Here is a 15,936-nt window from a genome sequence, read left to right on the forward strand (position 1 = left end):
CAGGTGCTCTGACATGTTCTCACACACGTGTGGTTACGTTTAGCCAACACACACACACACACATGTGGTTACATTTAGCCAACACACACACGCACACACACGTGGTTACGTTTAGCCAACACACACACGTGGTTACGTTTAGCCAACACACGCACACACATGGTTACGTTTAGCCAACACACACACGCACACACATGTGGTTACGTTTAGCCAACACACACACGCACACACACGTGGTTACGTTTAGCCAACACACACACATGGTTACGTTTAGCCAACACACGCACACACACGTGGTTACGTTTAGCCAACACACACACATGGTTACGTTTAGCCAACACACACACGTGGTTACGTTTAGCCAACACACACACGTGGTTACGTTTAGCCAACACACACACATGGTTACGTTTAGCCAACACACGCACACACACGTGGTTACGTTTAGCCGACACACACGCGTGGTTACGTTTAGCCGACACACACGCGTGGTTACGTTTAGCCAACACACACACGTGGTTACGTTTAGCCAACACACACACACACACACACGTGGTTACGTTTAGCCAACACACGCACACACATGGTTACGTTTAGCCAACACACACACGTGGTTACGTTTAGCCGACACACACGCGTGGTTACGTTTAGCCGACACACACGCGTGGTTACGTTTAGCCAACACACACACACACACACACGTGGTTACGTTTAGCCAACACACACGTGGTTACGTTTAGCCAACACACACACACACACATGGTTACGTTTAGCCAACACACACACACACACACACACACGTGGTTACGTTTAGCCAACACACACGTGGTTACGTTTAGCCAACACACACACACACACATGGTTACGTTTAGCCAACACACACACATGGTTACGTTTAGCCAACACACACACGTGGTTATGTTTAGCCAACACACACACACACGTGGCTACGTTTAGCCAACACACACACGGTTACGTTTAGCCAACACACACACGTGGTTATGTTTAGCCAACACACACACATGGTTACGTTTAGGAATAAAGAACAGGGTTTGGCTTTACAATCTTACAGGAAGTGAACACCGGCCTCCTGGGTGAAAATCTGTGGTTGTTGGACCCATCCACCAGCCCTCCCAGCCATACCACTGGGCGCTGTAATGGCTGCGTATCATGCCAACAAGGACAGCTCTTTTTATCTGTGTCTGACGCTGGAACTCAGTAACCAAGCACCAGTGTTTGATGTCTTCAGAGTGAGACAGGCTTGATATGAACAATAATTCTGGTGGTGGAGTTGAAGAGTTTCTGCTCAGACATTCTTATATGGGTGGTTCTAGTAGTCCACAGAATGTGAGCTCCCTCAGGTCTGACACATTTTCTTTCTGGACTACATGCGCCAGAAAATGTAATATGTCCTTTGAAATAATGTCGGACATCCAGTCGTCTGTTTGCTGAAGCCACTCACATCCCCTGGGCATTAATACCATTAATTCTGCTGCTGCTGCTCCGTCATTAGCGGCTATAAAACTGCCCCACCAGTCATGTTATTGTTTAATGGTAACTGGCTGCGTATCATGCTGATGTGAGAGGATGGTCTGACGCCAGAAGTCACTGACCAAGCGCCGGACTTTGATGAGTCCAGAGTGAGACCAGGTTGCTGCCCCCCCCCCCCCGCAGCCCCTAACAGGATAAGCTGTTCCAGAAAATGAATGAATGAATGTTTCCTTTTTTGCTTTTCAAATATCTCTTTAATTATTTGTGTGTGATCTTTTATTCAAGACAAACAGGAAATGTAGCTTTCAGTTCAGCATGTTGAAGCACAGTCAGATATTCCGAGCCTCCGTCTGCTCGCTCATGAAATTTAATTCTTCTGCCCTTCTGTGCTTCAGGTGAGTCAGAATTACAGCTCAAGGCTCCAGTTGGTCAGATATGAATTTGATTTTATTTCAGAGTAAAACATTTAAAAGTCTCCAGACACCAAACACAACACAAGCAGAAGACAGAACACCTGATTAAAAAAGGAAACCTACAATCCTGTCAAAGAGATAAGAACGCTCCCACCTGTTCAGGAGCAGAGCCTCTCTGTGTCAACAGGTTTTATTGGTGACGCTCAGGTTCTGGCACAAAATAATTCCCAATGGAAACTGTTGACGCAGGTCTGAAGATTATTCAGAGTAACTGGGACACTTTTTGTGGACCCCTTGAGTAACTTAAACAAACCCCATTCGGCTGCATTGTGTTCGAGGAGGTGGCAGAATAAATCTGGAAACGTCTGTACTGTTAGAGTCCACCACACAGGAGGAGAGAAATCTGTTTTTCTTTCATAATTTGATTCAAATGATCTTTTTAAAACATATTTATTATTCTGTATTTTTCCTTTTGTGAACAAATTCCACAAAAAGCCCCAAAACCAACCATGTGTCCGTCCGTCTTTCAGCACCGTACCACTTCCTGTCTCCTAATTCACTGACTCCTACTGAGGACATAAATCTTTAAAAACGCATTTCAAATACATACATCAACATATACACAGCATTAATAGATTATAGTCTGTGTTAAATAAGATATGAAAAGTGCATTGGTTGAACAGGATATCAATTATTTAATCTATCAGCCTGCTGCTGTGGTGTGGTATAATTTTATTATTCCCAACAAATAAATCCCTAAAAGACCAAAACATACGTGTTAGTGCGTCTCTCAGATCTGAACCCAGAGGAACATCAGCACTGTAAGGAGAGAAGTCGGCTATCAATCAATCAATCAATCAATCAATCAAAATGTATTTATAGAGCGCATTTAAAAAGTGCTTTACAGTCAGACTAAGACTCAACAAGAAATAACACACTGCAACAAAGACCACGTCTTACAGAGGAATGCAGCTCTCACACCGAGGTAAAAGCCAAGGAATAAAAATGTCTTTTAAGTCGTGATTTAAAAACAGGTAAGGAGGGGGCCGGCCTAATATGCAGCTAGTTTAGGGGCTGCTCCTGCAAAAGCACGGTCTCCCCTGTGCTTCAGCCTTGATCGTGGGACCTCCAGAAGCAACTGGTCAGCAAACCTGAGTGACCTTGAGGGGACATGTTGCTGTAAGAGGTCAGAGAGACAGGGTGGAGCCAGCCCGTTCAGAGATTTGTAGGTAAATAATAACATTTTAAAATCAATTCTAAAACGAATAGGAAGCCAGTGGAGTGAGGCCAATATGGGGGTGATATGCTCACGCTTGCGTGCTCCTGTTAACAGACGAGCTGCAGCACTCTGGACGAGCTGCAGGCGTGAGAGGGAGGCCTGGCTAATACCAACATGAAGGCCATTACAATAGTCAAGCTGAGATGAAATAAAAGCATGTATGACCTTTTCAAATCTCTAAAAGGTAAGAAGGATTTGACTTGAGATAAAAGCCTCAGCTGGAAGAAGCTGGATTTGACAACCGAAGTTACCCAAATTTTTTGCAGTAGGTTTCATGAATGCTTCCAGGGAGCCCAGGTTGATATGTGATACATCACAGGCACCGCTGGGTCCAAATAACAAAAGTTCAGTTTTGGCTTCACTGAAGCTTAAAAAGTTCAGGGCCATCCAGGATTTAACATCCTGCAGGCATTCAATAGTGGTTATAGAGAATTAGAATTTTTCTGGTTCAAGGGTAAGTAAATTTGAGTGTCATTGGCATAACAATAGAATGACATGCCATACTTCCTAAAAATAGTTCCTAAGGGAAGCAGGTAGAGGCAGAATAGAGCTGGCCCGAGAACAAAACCCTGAGGGACTCCACATGGGAGAGGCACTGGAGAGGATACAGTGTCACCAAGACAAACAGAAAAACTTCTGTCGGACAGACCGGACCTGAACCAGTCCAGAGCAGTACCTCTAATGCCAACGCACTGTTCCAGGCGTGAGATAAGCATACTGTGGTCTACAGTATCAAAGGCAGCTGTGAGATCTAAAAGCAAGAGAATGGCAGAGTCCCCAGAATCAGTAGCAAATCAAAGATCATTAAAACATTTTAAAAGTGCAGTGTCAGTGCTATGTAGGGCTTTAAAACCAGACTGAAATACCTCAAGGATGCCATATGAGTGTAAAGGAGCATGGTTGGAAACATCCAATCACATTGCTTCAAACTGTCATGTATGAGCCACAAACAGGAAGCTGAAGCTAAAGACTCACCTTGTAGAGTCCTGATGAAACATTCAGCAGTTTACATCAGCTCATATTTAGACTCTGCCAGCGTTGGATACCTTTAATCACCAGACCTGTGGTGCCGTTTAAAGATCCACTGACTGCGACGTTCTTGGCCAACTCCGACTTCTAAAAGTCTGATTTGCCAATTCTGATTTTCTTTCTTCCAAAGATCTGTAAGTGATGCTTGGCATGAAACAGTAGAAATGCAAATATGACACCAGAGATGAGTCTCATTTAACATCCACAAAAATATGAGTGAAAATGAATGTTCATTACTTTTAGAAAACTTAGTTTAAAAACAGCTCGTTTGGGGGCTCAGACCATTTCTCAGGATTGCGAGGGCGTGATCAGATCGTGTTTGATCGACAGCTCAAGTAACATTATGGTTTTATTTTCCCTCTCAAACACTAGTGTCAAAACATTTTTATTTCTTTCTGTGGAGTAAACATCTATCAGATGGACCTGACTTGTTCAGAAAGCTAACTAGACGAATGTTATTTAATGAAACCTCTCTGAATGTGGTGCTGCTTGTTTTTAGCATTTTCCACATTATTCCAGATTAAATGTGTCTTTATGGTTTGAGTGAACGTCCTTCCTCTGCGGATAAATGAATCCTAAAGATCTGTCTGCAGCTCAGTTTCAACCACCATGTGTCTCTTTGTTGTATAAAACTTTACATAACTAAATCCATTTGGACGCACGGTGTGTGTTTATAAGACCAAAGTTAAAACTGGCTTGTGAGGAGGAGGAAGTCCTGACTCCTCCTGAACTCTTCCACCTTCTTCCACTCACATGGATCGATATCTGATTCCTCCTTCTGTAAACGTGTTTTCCTGCAGATAATATTCAGCCCGGATCTGCAGCAGGAGAACACTGCTTTTTTTTTATTCTGCTTGTGGTCTGCAAACAAACTGATGCTGAGAGTGAGTCAGCTCAAAACACAATGAAATTAGAAACAAATTCTTTCTCAAATTTGCTGAAAAAGTGGCGGACGGACGACAGACGGACTGGATGAGAACTTCTCTGACAAAACAGTGAACGCTGCAGAACTTTAAATTACAGCACACACACACACACACACACACACACAGTCTTCTTCCTGCTTTGTTTCTGCCGAAGTACGTTGTGATTTACTTCCAATTTAGAAATGTGTTACACCATAGCACCTTATCTGCGGCACGCACACACAGTCTGCTTCTGAGCGACATGGCGTTTTTAAATCCCTGTTACTGTGGTTCTGCACGGCTGGACGCTTTAATAGAAACAAAGTGTTTCTCCAATAACCAGCACAACGATGATAAAGCGGTCTGTTCCTGATAAAGCAATTTATTTATAATACAGGTTTTTATTTAAAAAGCCGTTTCCCATCAGCAGTGAGTCACGGCGCCACGGGGAGAGGAACAAACACAGCTCAGGAAATGAAACGCAAATGAGAGAGGAAATACGCTGCGGCGTGTTTCTGTATCACAAACAATTAATCAATCACCCAGCCAATCAGGTGGCATTACATCACTTCTTAAAGGGATAGTTTGGATTTTTTTGGGTCTATAAGAGGCACTTATCCACAGTCAGTGTGTTACATATGGTAGATGTCGGTCTGTACACCTCCAGTTCAGAGAAGCAGGCTCGAGTACCAACATGGAAGCTCAACGATGTCCTGCTGTTGACGGGGGCAACGACAAAACGTATTTTAGTCACCTAAAAAAAAATCAATATCTATTTAAGTGTATGTTAGATTTAGAATATTTTCACCACAGCTATACCACAGCTGTAAATGCACCGTGCTAACCAAATTTGGTCACATCCGGCTTCAGATATCCAAGATGGCGACGGTCAAAATGCCAAACATGAGCCCTCAAAAGGGAGTCCACAAACAAATGATGGTGTCACGATATGTCCACTTCTCTTGTCCAGTCTGTGTGTAGAATGTTGTCTGTTTTCTGATCCAGCTCGTTCAAAGTTGCTCTCCTCTGTGGATCTTGTAGTTTTCATCAACCTCTTGTACTCCACCCCCACTTTGTAGCAAAAACGCCTAAAATGACATACCCAGATTAAAATGACTGTAGCTTCTGAACCGCTCTGGCCCAGGTGAGGCTCAGGTGTGGCCCAGGTGAGGCTCAGTTTTACACCCTGCTGTGACCTGTTGCCTTTTAGGAACGTGTTTGCTCAGTGCTCTTATTTTGTAATGAAAATAGTTTAATACCAAAGTTTCCATTGAACAAAATGTTCCCTCAACTCTGCAGCTGGGGGATTGTGACTGTCATCACGCTGAATCAACCGACCTGAAGACAGCAGAGACTAACGAGTGTGTTTCAGTCACTACAATAAAGAGTGACCTCAAAGTTTTTACTCCTCAGCCTGTGTTTAGTTTAACCTCTTGCACTCCACCCCCATTTTGTAACAAAAACGCCTAAAATGACATACCCAAATTAAAATGCCTGTAGCTTCTGAACCGCTCTGACTACATGCATGCATGAGGTCTTGCCAGAAAGAAAACTCCCTGAAGTTTCTTGTGAAAGTGTCAGAAACACTCTAGGTGATACAGAGACAGAGTAATGGGCCTCTGAAGTCAGTAACAAGTTGAAGATTTTGCCTAAAATAAAATAAAAAATGTGTTTCAGGATGAATAACTGTCTGTGGCTTCATCTGAGCAGGTAAATGACACTGTGGGGCTGTAGGCACACTATCAATGAACACTTGTTTCAAATTTGAAGAAGACTGCTCAAAGTATGACCATTCTACAGTGTTTTTACCATGAGAAGATCCAAGCGGAGCTCCAAATGACAAGTGGGTCACTCTGCTTCAAAACAGTACTATCAGTGATCAAACAACACTCAGCCAGCTTCAAACATTGTACCTTATTGAAATCAGGTGTGATTATGATAGCTGATGTTGTTTATGACACAGAAACACCATGAAATATCACCAAATAAAGCCATATGAAACGTGAAAGTTATGATCCCACTTTCTAGACGGTATATCTCAGCCAAAAATAGTGGTAGGAGTGAGACTCTTACCTTTTATTTAACTGAAGGCGTCAACATCTGTAATAAACTGGACTTCATCTGAAATTGAACCCACCCAACAACATCTCAAGTTGTGCCTCAGTTATTTCTCTACCAGAGTTCATCAGTGAGCTCACACCACATCAGAGCTCTTCTAAGCTCAATAAACGACCACATTATGTCCCCGTTTCATTTCTGTAAATCTGTACAGACAGCGTGTTTGTGTTTGCATCTGTTTGGGCAACTCATTACAGCAGCTGAACGACGTACTAATGAACTCATTCTCACCTCTATACATCCTCCTGTTGGAGCTGATCACCTGGAGGGAGGTGAGAATGTCCCCATCAGTCACCTCTTCATGCAGCTCAGACCCATTTGAATAGAGAGGCGACCTGGATGAACTCACAGAGGAGGAGGAGGAGGAGGGGTTTTAATCTGAATGTTTAATTTGTCCAAATAAGTCAAATAAAAATGATAACACTCAGAACTAATCATTAAAATGGGAGCTTTTCTGCAGCCGTGGTCAAACATTTAATTAGCTTTACTTGAACCAGTAAATACCAACACAATGTGTTTTACATAATGAGCAGAGGCCTTAACGTTTGTTTGGAATGGACACAATAGAGCAGTAATGAGGGACTGACCCGAACTTTACCTCAACACAAACACAACAGCAGCAGAGGAAATGAACTGTGGTGACACTCAGGTACATTCTGAGGTACTCAAGTACTTTCGACTTCTTTCTGCTTTATACATTTAATGATAATGATAACGTTATTTTTTATAGCACTCATCTAAACAAGGTCACAAAGTGCATGAAAATAAAGCGACAATAAGATTACAGTGATTAAAAAAAATATGTTAGGAGCTCAGAAATATAAAAAGTACAGAAGCAAAAACAGAACAAAGAAAAGAAAATACAAAATGTACAAATCAGCCATTAAAAGGGAAACTTAACAATAAAAATATGTTTTTTAATTTGTTAATTTAATTGTGTCAGTCCGACTGAAACCGGACTTTTATAACACACGTAAACATGTTAGTCCGACTGAAACCGGACTTTTAAAATACACGTAAACATGTTAGTGCGACTGAAACCGGACTTTTAAAATACACGTAAACATGTTAGTCCGACTGAAACCGGACTTTTAAAATACACGTAAACGTGTTAGTGTGACTTAAACCGGACTTTTAAAATACACGTAAACATGTCAGTGTGAGTGAAATGGTCCTGCAGTGAATGTGTCACAGTGGGACTAACACACCCAGATCATGTGACTCCTGCATGTATACAGTCAATCAGACCCAAACTGGCCGAGGCGCTCTGAGCATGCTCCACAGTTTCCGCCCCGGGCTTTGACCCGGAAGTCCAATAGCATTAAATGTGTAAGAGAAGAAGAAGCCGGTAACAACATGGAGAAATCTACATCCAGAGCCGTGACTTTTTGGACGGACCAAATGTACAGAGCTGTAAAGTTGTCCACCATGGTAGCAGTTAGCTGCTAGCTAACCGTAGCTAACTTGTTTGTCCATTGTTTGGTCTGTGACGTAATAGGTCAACAGGAAAAAGGTCCAATACTAACAAGCTGAAAGGGGGCATATCTCCACCTATCGTAGAGGAGTCGCACATACTTGGCACTGCTGTGACTGAGCAGGTAAACGTCCTGAGTGACGGCGTGATGTCAGTTAATATGAGCTGAATACAGAGAGACGGCCGGTCAGAGGTAAATGACAACAGATAACTGATGGGAAACAAACAGACTCGGAGACTATGAAATATTCATGTTTTATAGTGAGCAGAGAACAATCAATATTCATCTTCTCCTCTCATCTCTTGACACTCAGTCCTCAGTGAGAAAAGAGACTGTATTAAACCTGTCTCCGTCTCTCAGAGTGTGATCACAGTCAGTTTAACCTCTGCTTGGTTTCACCCTGGGTTAATTATTTATTCTGCTATTTGTCATTTTATCTCACAGAAACTCAACAGAAATCAGTTTATGGAAAATAACCAGACAGGAAGATCCAGTAGATTCAATAATAATAATCCAATACAGTCATTAAATCCTGAGCATGTTACATATTCGCTTACACTCCACAGATTCCATAAACTGTGTGTGTGTGTGTGTGTGTGTGTGTGTGCAGCCTGAGATGTGGCGAGCTGATTGAAATGATTGGGATGTTGCAGTGGCTCATTTTTAGATAAACATGGATTTATTTCAGCAGCTCCATTTTAGGTCATTTTGGGGTTTTATTTGATTTGAAAGTCTCGGCTTTCAGAATATGAAACTCTTATCACCAAATTCAGACGACAGATACAATTCTGAAGCCTGTAGAGACGTAATGATGAGACGTGATGATGAGATGTGATGAGGAGCTGTAAACACTCGTCAGCCACACTGTGGTCTGACTCAGCGTCTCCGTCCCTCCCTCTATGTCTCCCTGACATTATGAATGAAAGGGAGACAGTAACAAGGCAGAGTCAGAACAGTTTTCAGATTTCAGATAAACAAAGTCTTTGTTTTCAGAATATTAAAACCTGTTGTAATGTGGGTCTTCAACAGGGGGGTCATGTCTCCTGAGGGGTCCTCAGAGTTACTGCAGGACGGGCTGCCACATTATTGTTTATAACTTAAGTTTTAATCAGAGGGTTTTTTGGGTTTGTTTTAAAATGTGAGAAAATAAACACTTACAGAAATCCAGTATTTTATAAGCAAAGATAAATGGGCCTGTTCATCACAAAAAATAAAATTAATTTATAAACTAAAAAATAATTAACAGTCACACTAAGAAATGCATTTGCAAAAAAATATTTTTTGGTAAAATTGTGTTCCTGACTCCACATTTAGTAACTTTACATTTATTTATTTATTTACGTTTTTATTTATTTATTTATTTATTCACTCTTTTATTTATTTATTTATTTATTTTCATTTTTATTAATTTTTTTATTCAAGTTTTTTTTATTTATTCTCGTATTTTTATTCACGTTTTTATTTATTTATTTCATGTTTTTATTTTTATTTTTTTATTTTTTATTTCTTCACGTTTTTTTATTTTTTATTTTTTTATTTTATTTATTTATGGCAGATTCGTCCAGTTAGGTATCACTGATTTTTTTTTAAGTCTAAGTAACCCAAGTTTGATTATTTGTTTTTTCACGTAAAAACATCATCATAGTATATGTTAATAAAAAATAAAAAAATATGTTAAAAAAAAGTTCATTAAGAGAAAAAAAAAAACATCCTAATGTATTGTAAAAATTCTAATAATCAATGTCACAATGTCTGAAAATAAAAGTAACTTCATATAATAAACAATTAAATAAAAAATAATAAACAAAATGTGCGGGCTGTAACATGTAGAGCCAATGTAATATAATAAAAATGCAACTGAACAGAATGACAGTATAAGCAAAATACTAAAATGCATCTGTGTAAAATCAAATCCTGTCGATAACAAGAGGCAGACATCAGAGTTATAGTGAATACAACATGGCTGTCAGGATAAATATTCATTCCATCAATAACAAACCAATAAAGAAAACAAGAGACTTAAATAAAGTTTACCGTGCTGAATAATAAAACTGATCCATCCTGTTATGTAAAAACTAAATACCTTTGTAAAATATAATCATGAGGCGGTTGAGAAAATGCATCATTCAGCATCATTGAAGTCCAGAGAAGAAGAGCAATGTTACGCCAATCAATCATTTTTTCTTTCCTTTCAGAGATCAATATGTTTTCACAGCATCAGTACTCAGTGAATATAATCATCATTACTCTCTAATCAGTGAGGGCGATGAAGACAAACTGATGAAAATGAGTTTTGTTGTTTTATTTAAGATTTGATCCCAAAAAGTGTCAGCTGTGTGATTACAATATCTGTTAAAGGGTTAATGACAGGTTGACTGTTACCCATGAATCCTCATGCAATCATGTTAGCAAGCTAACGTGGTATTTATCCAAAACATCGAGGTGAACTTGTACTATTGAATTATATCTGCCTGTTAACAGTGTTATTATTATACTGTTGGGACGTTCTCATGGCTACAGTGGATCAGTGTGTAACTTATCGTGACACACCGTCCACCTCAGAAACTACCAATGTTAGTTTATATATATATATATAATATTTAAAGGGGAACTAATGTCCTGCCTGCAGCCTGTGAGCGCGCGCTATATTAAATAATAGGGCACTCAGACAGCGTCAAACAACGTCAAAATACGTCCACTGAAAGTGCATTTTTTTCACACAGATAGGCTGGGATTGTTAGTATAATTATCCGACGACATAACAGAAAGGAGAAATGAACGTGTGTGTTTACCTTTAGCTGGATTCAGACATGTTCCTCTGCCTGTTGCTGCTCCCTCTCTCTCCTCGTCCACTCTTCAGTTTCAATGAGCTACGTCTGTGTAATCCGTGTTCAAATAAATACGGGCGCTCATCAAATTCAAATGACTCATCCAGATCCAGTTGGTCAAAATCGGGGAAAATTCGGACATGTTTGTTGTGGCAAGTCAAAACACTCACTCAGAGAGTGAAAGTCTGGCTCTGAAATCTGTCTCTCCTTTCCGTTATGTCGGATAATTATACTAACAATCCGAGCCTATCTGTGTGAAAAAAATGCACTTTTAGTGGACGTATTTTGACGTTGTTTGACGCTGTCTGAGTGCCCTATTATTTAATATAGCATGTGCTCACGGGCTGCAGGCAGGTCAGCCCTAGCTTCATACTGGAGAAACGTCACATATTGAACATCCTATCACTCATTTAGACAAAAGTAGATAGGACAATAGGGCCCAGGTTGAAAAAAACATTAGTTCCCCTTTAATGAATTTATCATATTAATATTTGGAGCACCAAAACAATGCAGATATCGTTACAAAAAATCTAAGAATCTCCTCTTTTCTCTTATAAAGTTAAAAATGTGTTCCAGGTTATTGTGTTTGAAAACGACAGAGCAGGTTACAGACACGTCTTCCTCCACTGTTGTCCAAAGACCACACTGTGTCACTGGGTCACCGCTCCTTCATCAACATGAACACAGTGTAGTTTATTTCAACGCACAAACACTCACCAGAGCACCAAATGTGGATTAATCCACCGCTGAAAATAGTCCCCGGCAGAGTCACTGCTTCCTCCAGTGTGTGTTTGAGGAAACTAAACTATAGATTTGTCTTAATGTTTTATTTGTTTCCTTATTTTTCCTGGCAATAACAAAAACATAGAATCTGCCTGATTTCTTTGGGGTCGTGGTCAGTGATTTGCACCATTACCCACAATGCTCAGTACGACGGTTACATCCCGGCTCTCTGAGGGAAAAGGGGAGCAGCATAAAACCAGATGGGTTTTGGTAAATAAAGTCATTTATTTGAGGATTGATTGCTTCATAATTTAAGTTTAGGTGAACTACACGGAGGGAAAAGACCTGTGGGCGTTACTTAATCTATAAAATGCATAAAACCTAAAGGGAACTCCTAACTCACAGATTTAAAAGGTCTCAGCTGCCTGGCACTAAACACAAGGAGAGGAAGATAAAACCTGAGCTAACCTCTGCTCCTAATGACCCGTACAACCACATTTCAAAGTGTACACACTAAACCTGGACCTGGATCAGCCCCCTGGGAGATTATTAAGATATTAGAGAGTAGATGCTCTGCTGTGAACGCTGCAGTGTGTCTGACGAACATCAGCTGTATCATTTGTCCCAGTCTCATCTGGTAACGGTGTGTGAATCATCCGTATTGTTGCTGTGACACCTCTGAGTTTAATAAAGCTGTTAAACTGTTGACCTAAACTATATTTGATGTGAGACACCTGCCAGGCAGTGAATTAGTATTCAGTCAGAGAGCGTTGAACAGAGAGGCAGAGAGGCGTCTGTCACACACACAAGTTTAAATGACACTGATATAAAAGAGGAGGATGGAGGGAGAGGAGCAGGAGGAGAGGAGGAGAGGAGGAGTGACGGGGTGGGAGCAGAGGAGGATGGAGGGCGGAGACGAGCAGACGTTTTAAAGTTCAGCAGCTGCTCCTGAACGCAGCCCCGTCCCTCCATCTGTGTGTGAGTGTTTGTGTTTACACTGACTGTTGGCCCATTAGCTGTCCTCCACATGTGGGTCCATCTGGTTCATAATGGCCATATGGACCAGATGGACCCCTCTCTGTCTCTCCAGGTGACTTAGAGTCCCTGTTAATTACACTCGATGTCTCATTTAGTCTGATTCTTTTCTCCCTTTCACACTGAGACATTTCGTTTTTATCCAAATGTGCCATTTAACTAATTCACTAATTGTGTAATTTGTGCTGGAGCTCCTGGTCCTGTCTGTCTGTCTGTCTGTCTGTTTGTGTTGACTCCAAAATGAAAGCCGTCTGTCTTTACCCAGGAGTTAGCCCAATCCTTTGAGGAGGGATCAGTCCAAGAAAACATCCAGGAATTAGTCAGATCCGCTCCTGTCAGCCCAGAAAGCATTTATTTCAAAACACAAACACTTTGTGTGACACATGGTTTTCGTTCATTTACAGTCTCAGCTGCTCAGAAGTGCATCTCCCAGCCGGAGGCTCTCTGGCTGCCAGCCGGCTGGAATCCAGTTTCCAGATATTATTCAGTCCCGACAGGATTTCGACTGCTTTTTTTTTTTTTTAGATTGTTGCGACTAAATGTTTGATTTCACGGCAGCTTTTCTAAAAAATGTGAAACACGTTATGATGTTTTGAGGCTTTTTATGCTTCCGTGCCGAAGATAGCTGGGGCTGGAGGCATTATGTATTCAGGTTGTCCCATCGTCATGAACACAGTATCTCAAGACCACCTTGAAGGAGTTTCTTTAAATTTGGCACAAACATCCACTTCAACGCAGTGATGAACTGATTAGATTTTGGTGGTTAAAGGTCACTGTGACCTCTAAAACTTTTTTTGGCCATTTTTTTTGGTCATAACTCAAGAATTCATACACATATCTTGACACAAATGTCTAACGGGATCAAATAATGAAGGTCAAAGGTCAGCTTGACTGTGACATCATCATGTTTTAACGTCATATCTCAGGAACAGAAGGGGAGACATTTGGTCAGATACTGAATTGGTGACTCTAATCTTGAAACTGTGCTGTGCTGATTGTATAGATTTTCTTTGTGTTCCTATCCTCATACTGCCACACTATATGGTACGCCAGGAAAAGATTTAGTATGTCCCAGTTCATAGTATGTCAAATGCAGTGTGCCATAAACACCAGGATGTTCCACTACATCTGATCTGATTTTGCAGTCTGTAAGCCAGCATGTCTGCATGCAACAGTGCATATTTTTTAAGGGCAACTGAAGTACATACTGCAGTTTGGACACACTCCCTCTGTCTGTGAAACATCCATGTTTTAAAACTTGTAGCTTTGCTTTTGCAACGTCCATATTTGAGGCATTGTCCACTGTCATGGCTGCATGAGTCCTGACAGACACGGATGTAAACTGTAACTTGACTGGTTTGCAAAGCCGTGAGGTGGTGATTCTAGTTCCTATGATCAATGCACCGCCTCCGAAAGAAAGCACAAGTTAAAACATTTCATTCATCTTAAAATGAAATTATTCCCAACTAGCAGTATTTGTAGTGAGGATCACATTAATTAGCTGTTTTTCATATTTCTAATTCATCCTGTTTAATGACACAAACACTTGAGGGATTTTTGCTTCAGTGGCTCTGTGTTTGCATCTGTTTGAGCTGGTCATTAAAGCAGCTGAACGACCAACCGTTGAACCCGTTCTCACCTCTCCACCCTCCCATTCAGACTGATCACCTGGAGAGAGGTGAGAGTATGTACATCAGTCGCCTTTTCATGCAGCTCAGACTCATTTAAACAGAGAGCCAACCTGGACACACACAGGAAGGAAGAAAAAACACACAGAGGAGCGTTTTTAAAGAGAAGTGTTTATTTTACAAACCCAGTATGAAACAAGATGAAACAGCATCAGTGAGTGTGTGTGTGGACTGTTTGCTCACTTTCCACTCGGCCCTCCTTTGTTCTTCACAATCTGTCTCTGTACTTCTGATAAGCCTGTAATGACTTCATTACAGAACTCGCGGGTCAGTTTCAAGTCCCAGAAGGCCTCGATGGCTCGGACAAGCTGCTGTCTTGTGTGAGGCTTAACCTCCTTTCGGATGAATTCTTTCATTGCGGGCCAAACAAGCTTCATGGGGTTCAGATCCGGCGACTGTGGCGGAGTCCTCACCCAGTTGATTCCCTCGGATGCGATGCAGGTGGCAGCAGCAGTGTGCTTTGGATCATTGTCCTGGAAGAAGCGATGATCTGACCCAAAATTCACCCTGATGTACGGCGCTGCGACTGCTTTGATGATGTCACTCTCATAGTATTGTCTGTCCATGCTCCCCTCAAAGATGACCATAGGCCCTGCGCCGTGTCGGGAAATCAGTCCCCAGACGTGAAGCTTAAAGGTGTGTATGCGCAGTGGTTTGGCAACAAGGTGTCCCTTCCTGTGGAAACAAGGTCTGGCATCAGGTTCCAGAGTCACTGTGGTTTTGTCTGTAAACAGCACGTCGTGCCATGTCTCCCCAGACTCCAGCCACTGAACTGCTTGTCTCAGTCTCGCCTCTTTGTTGAGCTCTGTTGTAATCTTGCAGAAGCTGGGCTTTCCGAACTTCCACCCCAGGTTCCTGCGGGCGCGGCGCACGCTTGTCAGGCTCAGCTGAACACCAAAGTCTTCTTCGATTTTCTGCTGCAGAGCTTGGGCCTTCATCTTCTTGCTCTTTG

At 41.5% G+C, this 15,936-nt stretch overlaps 1 protein-coding gene across 1 annotated transcript in view; it reads left to right on the plus strand.

Annotated features, from left to right (window-relative positions):
• Positions 1-15,936, plus strand: part of LOC125882777 (thyrotropin-releasing hormone-degrading ectoenzyme-like) — a 275,288-nt gene that overhangs the window by 178,603 nt on the left and 80,749 nt on the right. The gene's annotated exons all lie outside the window — the stretch shown is intronic.

This window comes from Epinephelus fuscoguttatus, linkage group LG22 (genome assembly GCF_011397635.1).
Source record: "Epinephelus fuscoguttatus linkage group LG22, E.fuscoguttatus.final_Chr_v1".
NCBI lineage: Eukaryota > Metazoa > Chordata > Actinopteri > Perciformes > Serranidae > Epinephelus > Epinephelus fuscoguttatus.